Below are 15,047 nucleotides of genomic sequence, written 5' to 3'. Positions count from 1 at the left end.
TGAAGAGAGACTGTGTGAATTAACAACATTTTTGGTATGAAATGTTTATTTGAACACCTGTTATAATGTGTTATATTGAACTTAAGTTAATTTTTTATAATGTACTATAGTAAACATTTGAACATTTATTACAATATACGTATATAATACATAGATTTCAAGTATGATTTTTTTTAGTTTTTTTTTTTGAAAGTTATCTACCTACTACAATACAAGGCACTTTATTTTTATATTTTGAAGCAATATATGTTTTGGATTATTTAGATCTATATAAACTAAATTTCAGACCCATAGTTTAGTATTTAAAGTTTGTTTGATCAAAGTCTTGGAACCAAATTTTATCAGACTCTACTAGAATGTTGTAGTTAAATTAAACTATAATAAGTATGTGGTATAACAGTACCTAACCTTCTATGATAATTTGTTATGAATATAATATTTTAAGTAATAGCTCAAATTTAGCACTTTTACGGTACTTAATACATTTTCCTAATATTTTAACAGAAATTATGGAGCTAAAAATATAGAAATACCTATATTATGTCACGGTCCATAGTTCATAGTCTTGTTTCATTTATAATAATAATGCTTTTTAATATACTTTTTCATAAATTAATATTTATTACAGTTGGCCTTTATGATTTGTTTGAATTATTAGTACGTATTTTTTTTTGGGAGATCCCTATTATTACAACACCGTTACCAATATGCGTTTTTTTGGGTTAGTTAATATAATTGCATGTTTTCATGATTTCTTCGTATTTATGCTTATTTTCTTAAAATGTTTTTATATTTTCGGTTCATCCGTTACCTACCTACCAAGTGTGTAAATAAAGAATTTTTTTTTGTAAACCAATTTGAATTATAATTTATTAATTTTAAAAAATGTTAATAAAAACGTTTTCATTCAGTATTTTTTTGAATTTTAAGTGCATACTTTTGAATATTTCAGTGCATATATTTGTCTGTTTTTAGTGCATACATGCAGGCAAATATTTAACACTTTTTCATTACATTAAATTCACAGCCCTGCTAATTACTTTTACTTCCAATCATAATACCTACCACAGTCAGTGCCGTAAAAACCGGGTGTGTTAAGTGTGTGGAACACACGGGCCCAGGGCCAAAGAAAATTTTTAGGGGCCCACTCAGATCTCTCAAAAATTCGTCTCTGAAAAATGAGACAAGAGTACGAAAAAATAACTGACAACGCAAGAAAATTGTGTGAAACATGGAATATACCATTTAAATTTGATAAAAAGCGTCATCGATTTGCTGTAAGGCATTTTGACGAAGTAGATAGTGATTATCGACTTACAGTAATGGAAGATAATTTTAAGGTAAATGTATTTTACCCAGTAATTGATACAACATTGATGCAACTTAGAGAAAGGTTTAAAGCAGTCATTCTCAAAGTGAGCGATAGCGCCCCCTAATGGGCGTTGAGTTAGGTTTAGGGGGCGATACAAAAAATTATATATATAAATATTATAATTATATTATATTAAAAAAATTCTCATTTATATATTTATACATATAATAATACAAAATGTAATATAGTAAATCTATATTTATTAAAACAAAATCCTTTTTCAATTTATAAATTTTATATTTTGAATTCATAACTTTTTTAGCATGATTTTAATAAAAATAATTTTAATGTGAATAATTTTAATTATAAATGTTTCGTTTTAATAAAAATACTTTTAAGTATGAAAAAGTATGCGTTTTAATTGCTGTCATCCAAAAAGCTAATTTAAAATGTATGTTAGAACTCAGAAATTAGATATAGCATATTTATATATTATAAATTGTAATATCTATTTTTAAAAGACATAACATATGCTAAGTTAATTTTTTTTTGTGGGGGGGGGGGGGGGGGCGCTAGAAAATTTTTAATTCTCAATGTGGGCGTTGGATGAAAAAAGTTTGAGAACCTATGGTTTAAAGGAATGCAAATGGTTTGTGAAGATTTAAGTATACTTATTCCTCAAACATAAGTAGAAATGTCTGAAGAACTTTTAATAAAATCAGCGTATGACTTTACCATTAAATTCAAAGATGATATAAGTTCAGATTTTACAAGACAAATTATCTCTTTAAAAGCATATTTATCATCAACTTATCAAGAAAACTCACTTCAAAAAATGACTGTTCAAAATTTAGGAGATATCATTATCAAAGATGACTTAACTTCCATATTTCCAGATGTTTTTACTGGTATAATCATTTTTATGACTATACCAGTAACATCTGCTTCAGCAGAACGGTCATTCTCAAAGTTAAAACTTATTAAAAACTATTTGCGCAACTCTATAGGTCAAGACCGGTTATCTAACATCGCTATTCTGAACATTGAAAGACTTCAAGCAGAAAATATTAATGTAGACAAAATCATTGAAGACTTTGCAAATTTAAAAGCAAGAAAAAAGAATTTTCTTCGATAGCTTATAATTTAGTTTTGAAAATGTTATAATTTTAACATTTTTAATTAATATTATTATTTTATTCAATTACATTTATGATGTTCAAATTTCAAAATATTTTTTATGACTTACCTACCTAAGAGTTATAATTATATTATTTATTTACCCACATTAATATGTAAAATTATTTAACTTTTATGTTGTTTCTAAACTACAAGTTATACTTATTGTTAAAAAAAAATGTCTTATTAGGAAAATAAATATGGAGATCTTCAAAAAAGTAAATTTTTTAGGAAAAAGGGGCCCAACAGAGTTTTTACACACGGGCCCAATCAAATCTAGTTACGGCACTGACCACAGTTAATGTTAAATGTCAAATCGTCAACAATCAACTGCTTCTTCAACTTGATAACACTAAGAGGATGTCAGATTTTTAGCGCACCATTTATTTCTCTCTCTGACCCAATCATTTTAGTGTTTTCATAATCGTACATTTGGTATGCTACGGGTGGGTCAAAGATGGAAAACAAATAGTGCGCTGACATCCCAACCGGCAACAAGTTTACACGAGTGAGCTGGGTATTGCTCCATCATAGATATGGATAGGACATAATGGTCTTATCAGCGGTCTTCGAGGGGAACAATAAATTGAGGCCAAATAAAGTATACATATAACGAGTATCGACTATCGACTATCAATATAAAGGAGCCTCAATTGCGTTCCCCTCCGGGAACGCGGCCTCAAATGTATTTAACATAGGCGTGGACTATCCATATCTTTATTATCTATGGGCTTCATCCATAGGATGGATTAAGGTGTCAACAATCAAAGGATCAACCTAATAATCAAACACTTAAGTTCGGCAACCTGCAACTCAGGATCTTTTTATTCAAAGTGTCCTAATGAGTCATAAGAAGGTTAGTTAGGTAAACCTATGGTTAGTTGAAGCCAAAGAGTCAATAGGGCCTTTGCAATTCAAGATCTTTTCCTACGTATTCGGCATTGTTAACATAAGTATTCTACCTTTACACTTTTTCTTCCCCGTCTCTCACAGCTATATACAGGTTCAGCCACTCTCATTCCACACCTCCATATGATCGGTATTTTGTCTATCCATCTCTTCTTCAGTCTTCTCGTCCATCATTTCTCCGTTAAATTAACTTCTATAGCCACTCTCATTTTCTCTTATCATACAGTGACCGAACCACCTAAACCTATTCTCTCTTGTTTTCACTACAATATGTACACTACCTTACCCTTAATTAATTAATTTCTTATTCTATCCTCTTTTGTACCTTAACACCTTACTTATTATTCTCATATCTGCTACTCTCACTCCGCTTACCTACCCTAACCTTACATTTCTTTTTCATCTTTCCCTTTCATACACCAAACATTCTGAAATCCTGTTGACCCATTTCCTTATCTTCGCCATATCACACACTTCCTAATTCCTATTCACTCAGTCTCTAGTTACCTACAAGTCATCGTACTTGATTATCGGTGAAAATATTTAAATATCATTGAGCGAATTCCCTACTCGAAAGAATTGCTTAAAAATATATCATACCTCACCAATTTTCTAATTTTGAACACGACTTTATTGATAGCCCGAATAGTGTTATACCAGTATAGTTACAATACAAATATTGAAAATGTTCGGACAATACATCCCCTGATCAATTAACTATAATAAAAAAAAACCTACTGAGAAATAAGAAAATACATACCCCGTGACGGAATCAAAATCTGCTACGAAACTTAGTCTTCGAAACACTGAAACGTTCACACATTTCAATCTGCTTATGATATATTATTCCCAGTTTGAAAATGTTCACTGACGAATACCATTTCTGAAATAACACGCATCTTATGCAGTAAAATGTTCTACAATATTCTAATAATATATAAATTCATTATATAAACCTACCAATAAATACCTAATATTAATTTTTATTACACAGAGTTTGTATTTTTAAATGTTGTATTCAAGGATTTATTAGTTTTATTTTTATACCTAACAAAAATTACATTTATTCACAAGTCAGTTATCAACTAGAACTCGACTACGAGTAAGACAGCGTTTGGATTGTTCGGACTGGCGTATAATTTATTATTATTATACATTGCGCCTTTGGTAGGCAGTAGTAAACGTATATGCTTCTACGTTACTTAATTAACAGATTTTCCGCGACAATAAATATATTCTGGTATTTGATGAAAAAGATTGAAATAAGATAAAAATACATATTTTTTTGGTTTTGAATATGAAAGCTGTGAGATGATCGATATGAATTTTGTGAGAAATCTAGAGGTACTAGAAAACTGAGACGAGTGTGTTGAATGAAATAAATTAAAAAATTGATTTACACAACAATCGCTTAAAAATTAATTTAATTCAAATAATGAGATGAACCTTATTAGATCATTTAAATTTTCCAGAACAAGCCCCCAGTTGTTGGTCGCATGCCAATTTTAACCATATACTAGACCACAAGTTTATAGACATTCTATAATGCATTCTGCTGCCGGTGGCCCTAGACACTGTTGGGGAAATTATATTTCTTTAGTCATTAAATTACGATACGAATTATAAGTTACGTAGGTACTTGTCCAATACTCGACTACCAGAATTTAAATTAAAGAATGTGATATACCTAGGTAACATATCGATCGATTCTAAAACAGAAACTTAACCTAGGTACAAATAATATCACAATATCAAATAGTGAAATGTGAAAATTTGAAGAAAATTTCCTATAGGTATATCCCGTAAAACCCTCAAAATAAAACGTACGTTTGAGGTGTTCTCTTAAAACCCAAATATTTAATGCCCGTCTCCCGTATAAAGAAAATGTATGTTTCACATTTAACGAAAACTAAAACTATCGTGACCGAACTGAATTATTACGAAGAACGTATAAAACAAAAATAATCGTCACCAAGTGATAGGTATAATCTGCTATGTACTTACAAATCATATTAAATAACATTAATCATTATGTATTTTCTTATTTTGTTAGGTAGGTATAAAAACCTACCTTCCTAGTTCCTACTTATAAAAGCATTACCTAATCATTGATTTAAAATTTTAAAAATTATTCTACTATAACAATAAATTAACAGTTGTAGGCTAAGTATTATAATTTAAGGTATTTTTCATAATATCCAAATGCGGTAAATTGAATTCAAATTTATAATATAGATAACGGTTTTTTTACTTGGTAACCATTTATTTATTAGTAGGTTTATAAACAAATTCTAACTGATATAAAATAGTAATTATATAAAAATAGTTTTATTGATCCCAATATTTAAAAATAATGTTTCAAATAAAATAATAAAAAAAATTTAAGAAATACCTATTAATTAATATGTATTACCTAAATAACAAAATAACTAAATAAATTCGTGTTTTTTTTTTTAACATTTTCATGTCCCCCCCTCTTACGAAATTGTGTCACTCCTCCTTAGAGTGGTGCGCCCCTTAGGTTAAGAGCCCTTGAAATAGTGCATGTTAAAAAATCAACCATATCCTCGCCCCCCCACCACTTGACAAAATCATTTGACTCATTTAGCTACTTTATGAATTAAGAACGATACATTGATCGTACAAAACTGTACTTACCTACATAATAGTTATCAACCTATTAACCCATCAATAATGTTATATTTTTTATTGTGTACACTAATCGATTGGTATATACAAAATAACGTTAAATTATAAATACGACGTGGATTTAAATGCATTAAAAATACGATTTAATGCACTTATATTACAAAGCTTAATAAAATGCCCAGAAAAATTAAAAGTCCCATTTAAACGAATATAAAATAGAATTTAGATAGTTAGTGTATTTGTTATATTTTAAATTTCATTATAACACATCAGTCAATCAGATACTATTTAATATTAAAAAAAAAAAAACTTCGACATAGTAATTCCATATTGGCAAGTGTTGTTTTCTATAACTGAAGACTGAAGTTATAGTATCGAACATAATAGGTAGATAAGTAATAAAATAGAAATATAAGTAAAAAAAATTACCTTTATTTAATTGTATTTAATTTTTTTTTTTTTGAAGGAATTTTTGCTAAGTTTTTATAAAATTGACTTCAACCCATATAAATGTTCTAATTTCATTTTTAAATTCGTTGATAATAATGAAACGAATTCTTTGCTTGGAAAGCAATGTTTTAGAAAATTCAGAAAATGCAGTTTACATTTAAATCCGCGGCCTAAATATAAATAATAATTTCTGATGCATTGATGCTGAAGAGTGAGGGGGTGGACAATCAGCTGAACCGAAATCTATAACTTCTTAAACACTTAATATAAACAATTTTTTCACACACGCGTCGTGGTATGAAAATAAAAAATATTTATAATTCATATATTTATACCGATTTTCTACCGATTTATACCGATCTTCTATATTAATAATAATTATAAATATATAGCAATAACAAATCATTTTTGAGTAGCGGCCCACCGGGAAAGTTCCCAGTATCCCGCCGGCCCAGTCCGCCCCTGGTTCATATTGTAACCGAAAAATCCAAAAAATCTATTTTCAACACAGTTACTTTTTACAGATATTATAAGTTAAAATTTGGACGAAATTACATATTAAAACCAAGAATAACGATTTTAGTTATTTTGTTGTGATTTAAAAATAGTAGGTATTCGCGGATTTATGAAACTTTTAGAGTATATTATTATAATTTATATACACGATGACACTTTCAAATGTAATTTTTTGGGCAAAAATGACTTTAACCTACTATTGTAGGTACTAATGCCTAAAAGTAAAATAAATTACTTTAATCTCAATATTATTTATACGTTAACAATGTCTTTACTCAGAATCATTTTTCGTTTGTTCGTTTTGTATTTTAATAATTTATACATGGATATATTATTATTACTAATAATTATAGTAGGTGTGTTTGTATTATTTCATTAATTTATTTAATACTATACCAATGAATTATATATTAATTAATAATTTTTGTAACATTGTGTTCGAAAAAATAAAAATAAATGTGATTTTAATTAGAGTCTAGTAGTGTACCTACCTATATGTAAAAAATAAATAAATATAATAATGTTAAACTTTTAGGGACATAATAGGTAACACATTCGTATGTGTAGTATTACACTATTTATATAGGTATATTTATATACCTATACGAGTATATGAGTAAGTATATAATTCATAAGTGCGCACACGTCAGGATAGGCAGTTGACCATTCCGTGAATATTACTTTTATGTGTACATGGTTATACGTCCCTGATCCCTATTATATAGAATATCGATATTAGGTGAACAATAGAAGTTAAGTCTGTGACACTAAATTAATAGTTACCTATAACTTATAACGTTGTATTTGGAAAAATAATTACCAGTTATTAATTAAAATTGTATCTTATGACTATTATCAGTTATAAGTTATGACATATATTTCTATAAATCAAACCAAAGCATATAAATATTAAGTACCCTATATAGGTGTATGCACCTATTAATTATAATTATTCTACGAACAGGGACTGGAAAAACGACGACGACGTTTATATCTCGCGTAGTTTATACATTTCTAGTTCGGAACTAAAATTCTTGGATAGCACATTTTTCGTGACATTAAATATTTATTTTAAGTCTTAAAAGTAAACGTAAGCCCCAAAAGAATATAAAAACAAACTTACTTTAATTATCGACTCTTTCGGCGGAATCCGTAACGTGAACTGCGACGCCCATGAGGAAACGCTTCAGAATACAGAACTTAGAATATTGTGATTTATGAAAAATAAAATTATACGAAACGCGGTAAGTTTTTTGCTCGTATCTTCTTTGCTTATTGAAATTTTAGAATTTTTAATCGACTGTGTCTTCTGCAACGGCTTTGAGATTTGCCATAGATAAATAAATAAATGATAGATATTATACTAGGTACGTCAATATGATGAATCCACGGATATAATATAATGCAACTTTTTATATCAAAGAGTTCCGTGTTAAGGAAAAATTTGTTCACTTAAATTTGATATGACAATAAACCAAAATAGTTTATAATTTTGAGTTTGAATTATAATAATATGATATAGGTATTATTTAAATTATTATTTTCGTTTATCAATTTAATTATTGATTAAGGTGGTGAATAGATATCTGCAGAAGCACAAGAATATTTTTATAAGAGCATATTGCATTTTATCAATCATTAAATAAAAATGTGATTACCGGATTTTAGAGTTAACATAAAGCCATAAACGTATACAGTTAATTAGTAAATTCATCAAATACTATAATACCAACTAGATTTCTAAAACTCGAAAAGAGTTTGTTTTAAGACTGTCTGTTTTGATAACAACTAATTTAATTTAAAGTGTATTGTTATATTATATTATAATGAAATTAATAATAATAGTAAAATATATAATTGCATGACATTTAATACCTATATAATATGTATATAGCCATCTAGGGTATAAACTACACTAAAAAAGGTGTAAGTATGCTAATAAAATATATGAGGTGTATAATATATTTATGTATATAAAAATATAAAATATAAAGAATAATAACATTATATTGCTTTAAATTACTTCGCGCAAACCTAAGGTGATACCCGGCGTATAGTATAACATGCAAAAAGGTGCGTATTAAACTTGGCGTGGTGAAACGAAGACGGTCTCGCGTATTTTATAAATTGGGCTTTTAGGATTAAACTTATAAATGCTTCTACGTAACCTAGTTAACAGATTATCCGTGGCAATAAATATTTAATTTAAGTCCAAAAAGTAAATGTAAAATAGTAGGTAACAATATGAAAACAAACTTACTCGTAAACATCTACTCTTCCGGTGAAACGTAGCTAGAGTGCCGCCATTGCCGAAGAAACAGCCATGTTCATCCATCTTCATTTAATCATCTCACCCCGATGAGCTGAAACTTGGAAGTATCGAAATATTTTATGAAAATAACCTGATCATAACGAAATTGGCTAGTTTGTGTAAAAACTCACATTATAATATATACGGTTTAACGAACTTTCTGTTTATATTGGTGGCTTATTATTTTTTTGTTCTCTGAAATCAAACATACAATAGTATTTGCTGAAATTATTAGGATTGTTCACCGTCGCCGACGAATTTCGACAATTGACGATTGCCATAGATATTATAAAATATATTATTTGCTATCAGTATGAATTTACAACTCTGCGTTGTCAATAATAAACGTAGCACAATAATAATATCTGTATATATAAAAAGACTTGTCCTGGGTGATTCATCATCGCCTAGCCGGAACTGCTGAAGCTATGGATATGAAATTTTCAGTAAATGTACTAATTACTATGTATAGGCGCACTAAGAAAGGATTTTTCGAAATTCGCATTTTAAAGGGTAAAATAGCATAAAATAGTTAATTTTTAACGTTGGGTGAGGGGTTCGTGGTGCGGCAGCCGTCGACGCGCGGTGGCTAGACGTGGCCGCCCAAATTTCCCCTTCCATGTCACCGCCGCCGACACCGCCAACCACCGCGCCGCCGATGAGCAGACGATAGAGCAATAGACCGACGAGCAGATATATAGATATGTCTCGGATATTCAAAACTTTATCGATAACACATTATAATATTATTAATTTCGATTTTAAATTAACATGGTGGCATGACGTGTCATTTATGATTCTATTATAACGCTTGCCGCAATAATCGACGACGCACACAGGCTTTCCCAACAGGAGTAGAAGTGGGGGTAGGCATGCTGTACTCTATGGCATGCTGTCCTACGCAGTACGCTCGCACCACTGACCAACATACTCGTAGCGTTTATAATGTTTATATTTCATTTGTATAACGACACTCACGGCTTGCGAACTGTTTTACTTATTATTGTAGTATTCGGCACATGCTGTGAAGTTGTGATACGTCTTTAGCGTTTTTTTATTTTCAGGTGTTTTACTTATTATTTTTGAATAATAACGCGTCTTCGTATACGCACACTTACCTACATACTTCATGAACGGTTTTTTCTACATATTGAAAATTGAAATGTATTAAAATAACATGAAGTCGTGAGATCTTAGATATCTTTCTGTTGTAAATTATTTTTGATATCATTGCCGTATTCGGCACACGCTGTAAAGTCGTGAAATATCCTATACGTTTACGTATAGTTACACAAGGTGTTTTACTTATTATTTTTGAATAATAAGCGTCTTTGTATACGTACACATACAAAGTTTATGTACAGTTTTTTATAAGTTTTAAAGTGTATTTAAATAAAATGAAGTCGTAAAATATCCTACGCATACACAAGGACAAGGTGTTTTACTTATTATTACGAATATTAATGCGTCATCGTATACGCACCCCAGTTTATGTACGGTTCTTTCTAAACATTGAAGTGTATTAAAATAAAATTTACATACTTAAAAATTAATAAAAAAATAATTAATATGGTTGTCGAATTATTGAACATAAATGGCATAATGATGTCCCACACTATCATTCCAATTATTGGTGACGGAGCTTGCCTGTTTAGGGCAATATCTTTTGTGTTATATGACACTCAAGATAAGGCCCAAGAAGTACGTAAAAAGATAGTAACCCATGTGATAAATAATTGGGAAGATTATTCAATAATGTCACATGATAGTGATGGAAATAATTATCGTAGTTCTGCTGACTACTTTAGTGAAATGTTAAAATTTAATACTTATGGAGGTTTATGTGAGCTGGTGGCAGCCGGACAATTATTTTTGGTATTTATTGAGGTGTACCTCAATGGTGAACTGTATGAAAAATTTGGTTCAGAAAGGAACCCCGTAAAGAGATTTCGTTTTAGTTCTATGCAAAACCTATCTAATGGGCATTTTGAAGTTTATTTACCATATGAAGATGAATTGACTAACTCTGTATCTGATGAGTTTGATAACATACCCAGCTCTCAGAAGCATACTAAAAAACGACGGAAGAGATTTACAAATAATATCAGAAAAAAACAGCTTATACAATCTGCTACTAAATATCAGCTCAAAAATAAAGAAGTTCATAAAGTAGCAGCAGCCAAGTATAAAAAAAAAAAATCCAGAAGTAAATAGAGTGCAAGTTCATAGATATGAACAAAATAATTCAGGAGGACGAACAGAAAGGCGAATCCTTCCATCCAAGAAAGGATTTTTCAAAATTCGCATTTTAAAGAGTAAAAAGAGCATAAAATAGTTAATTTTTAATTAACGGTGAGTGAGATTCGCGGTACGGCAGCCGTCGACGCGCGGTGGCTAGACGTGGCCGCCCAAATTTCCCCTTCCGTGTCACCGCCACCGACACCGACCGGCTTAATACCGAACCGAAAATAAACCGAACGACGAGCAGATATATAGATATGTCTCGGATACTCAACACTTTATCGATAACACATTATATTATTAATTTCGATTTTAAAATAATACGGTAGCATGTGCCGTTTATGATTCTATTATAACGCTTGCCATAATCGACGACGCGCGAAGCACACAGGCTTTTCCAACAGGAGTAGTAGTGGGGGTAGGCATGCTGAGAGTTGTTAGTATAGATAAAAATGAATGGTCGTGTGTAGATTAGACCTCTGGGAAGAAGATAGGCTAATTTAAAAAGTGTTAAATTTGTTTTTTTTTTATTCATCGGATTTTAATACGGTTGCGTTAGGCTTTTGTATTAATTGATTATATTAATCCTCCGTGGGTGGAATTAAGTAAAAATGACAAACTTGGTACAATTTTTATACTTTAGAGTTAAATCTTACACTTACGTACAAACAGCACGGGGTCCCTGATCTACCGCAGGTAGATTGCCTACCTGATAAAATACTGCTGCGAATCAGAATTTTTATTCCTGGCAACAGAAAAGTTAGGATAAATTGTGAACACCATACACCATACACCGAATATTAAATAACGAATTGAACAAAGTTTGAGTCTTATACAATTGGTACATTTAACGGGCAACGAAGTGCCAGCGGGATCAGCTAGTTATGTATAAATAACTAACTAATGTCTTCTATCATATTATAAAATACAACAAAATAATAAGTAATTCAAACATCAGTTTCATCAAATACTATAGATTAGAATACGAGAAGCTCTGTAGAAACCTGCTAGCATCATAGCGCTCCAAAATGTATGTGATTGCCTATTCAGCCCCTTTCTCCTTATCACTTTTATGTACTCGTTAACTAATACAAATAATTTGGCGCCATATTTTACCTATATTGTATTATATTATACACCTGATTATTAATTTAACATATTATATCATAAATATAAAAATATTGTTCATACATATTTTATAATGTTCTCATACCTAAGTTCTATTTCTTTTATTATTTTGTATTTGTACATTGTACATAATATTATGACTTGTAATGATGGTGTACACTGTTGCAAATATTTAGTAGGTACCTACATTTTAGATTCTGAGCGAAGCGATGAATGTATTGATTCTACAATGATGTGTGTTTTTTTTTTTTATTTTTTTATTTTTTTTTATTTTTGTGTCTGTCATCACCTTTTAGGACAGTAAAAGTGCTTGGATTTTCTTCAATAGTAACTTTTCTGATAGGAAAGTGAATCCAGTTGGTACTTTGGGGGGTCAAAAGTAAAAATTTCGCAGTAGTTTTCACAAGCGACGTGAAAAACAAAAGAAAAATTAAGGAAAAACGGGAATTTTTACGCAAAATCTGTTTTCGAGAAAATCGATTTTGGTTTTTGGTGTAACTCTAAGACAAATGACCGTAGGGACATGAAATTTTGACTGAATGTTTATATTAGCATTTTCTATACACCATAAAATTTACAAAATATTTTGACTCTTTTTGAGCTGTTTACGGCCATTGTCAGTTTTCAATTTTTTTAGTATTTTTTTCTATAAATATCAATAAAATTTTATCTGTTGAGTAACAAAGCTTGAAAATTTAATAGAAGGCTCCTAGGTTATTGTTTCAAAGGCAGATGAAAAAAATTAAAAATCCTTAGTCACAGTTTTTAGTTATAAGCATTTAAAGTTCAAATTTTGACAAAATACGGAAAAATAGCAAATTATTTTGATGAGAATTCATAAAAATTTTTCTTTTTAAATCTAAGATTTGAAAATGTAATATAAGATTACTCATAAGTTTGTCTACCTTTATCAAAAAAAAAATGTCTAGAAGAATCTTAAATTAAATTTTTATGAGCGTCTGAAATTTATATTTTTACAACATTTGATATTTACTCGATTTCTCATGTAACAATTTTCTTATTTTATTGTAATTAAAAAACGAATGACTGTAGATACTTGAAAATTTCACTGAATGTTTATATTAGCATTTTCTATACACCATAAAATGTTGAAAATATTTTGACTCTTTTTGAGCTGTTTACGGACATTGTCAGTTTTCAATTTTTTTAGTTTTTTTTCTATAAATATCAATAAATTTTTATTTGTTGGGTAAAAAAGGGTGAAAATTTAATATAAGGCTCCTGATATATCGTTCTAATAGCAGTTGAAAAATATTAAAAATACAAAGGCACAATTTTTTTTATAAGCATTTAAAGTTCAAATTTTGACAACATTTATCAAATTTATAATTTATTAATTATTTTGTAGTTAAAAATTTATAAATTTATAAATTTTTAACTTTTATGGCTAAGGATTGAAAATTTAAAACAAGGCTCCACGTAAATAGGTTATATATAAATTACTTTATTCACAATAATATCATCAAATATACTTGGTAAAATCATAGGCTGACTGACCGTTTTCGCTCAGAATCGTTTTTCTTATACAATGATATTATATCATTGAATTCAAATTTAACACCATCTATTACAGTGACCCACTTGTAACCTACCGTACAGCAGAGCGACATCCACTTATCCACCTTTTTTATATTGTTTTAATAATATTTTGTATTAATCTTTATGTCACACATTTCTCACTGTACATATTTTTTAGTTAGTATAATCAATATTTTATGATAATTATATAATTATTTTTTCACAACTATCGATATCATTAAAATGTTTAAAACTTAAGACCCGTATAACCGTGTAGAACTGTATCAAATTATTGTAAAAACAATAAGCTAACCATCAAGTATTACTCTATGAAATAAACCTTGTTTTAGTAATCCAGTGTCCATAATCCAAACAGCCATACACTTGATACAGGTAAATGGTAATGATGTATTGCACGTTTTATTATAAACTATGTATATATTTTTATATTTTAACACTAATAACACTATAATATTAAGTACCTAAAGGCTAATGGACTATTGGACTTAATTTAAAAATTAGAAAAAAGCTAAGTAGTTGTTCTTTTGTACTAATAACTTATCAGTTAATCAGTGTCTAAAAAAGAAAAATTAAGGGGCTTATATGGGCAACCTACTATAATATGTAGCGCTACAGTGTCCCCTAGCAAATCTAAGAGCTTCCCGTATTCTAATCTATAGTATTTGATATAACTTAAAAATAAGTCTGGCCGCCAAATTCAGACTTCCCTGTCGTATTCTGTTAAAAACTAATTATTTCCGGCAATTAATTTTTGCAATATCGTTCTTAATTTGTTGTAACTTGTAATATATTATA

At 29.4% G+C, this 15,047-nt stretch overlaps 1 protein-coding gene across 3 annotated transcripts in view; it reads right to left on the bottom strand.

Moving 5' to 3' along the window:
• The window catches only part of LOC132952707 (uncharacterized), a 34,883-nt gene extending 20,114 nt beyond the window's left edge, over nt 1–14,769 (bottom strand). The window contains exons 1-5 of one of the 3 annotated variants that reach the window (XM_061025093.1): nt 14,545–14,769; nt 9,455–9,518; nt 9,273–9,381; nt 8,136–8,211; nt 4,158–4,280 (exon numbers count right to left, since the gene is read on the bottom strand). The gene's annotated coding sequence lies outside the window, so the exon portion shown is untranslated. The remainder of the gene's footprint in view (nt 1–4,157; nt 4,281–8,135; nt 8,212–9,272; nt 9,382–9,454; nt 9,519–14,544) is intronic. The other 2 variants (XM_061025094.1, XM_061025095.1) reach the window with 2 other exon arrangements.
• Nucleotides 14,770–15,047: the final 278 nt, after the last annotated feature.

The sequence above is a fragment of the Metopolophium dirhodum genome, chromosome 9 (genome assembly GCF_019925205.1).
Source record: "Metopolophium dirhodum isolate CAU chromosome 9, ASM1992520v1, whole genome shotgun sequence".
In the NCBI taxonomy this organism is placed as follows: Eukaryota; Metazoa; Arthropoda; class Insecta; order Hemiptera; family Aphididae; genus Metopolophium; species Metopolophium dirhodum.
This window is presented reverse-complemented; position numbering and strand designations above follow the sequence as displayed.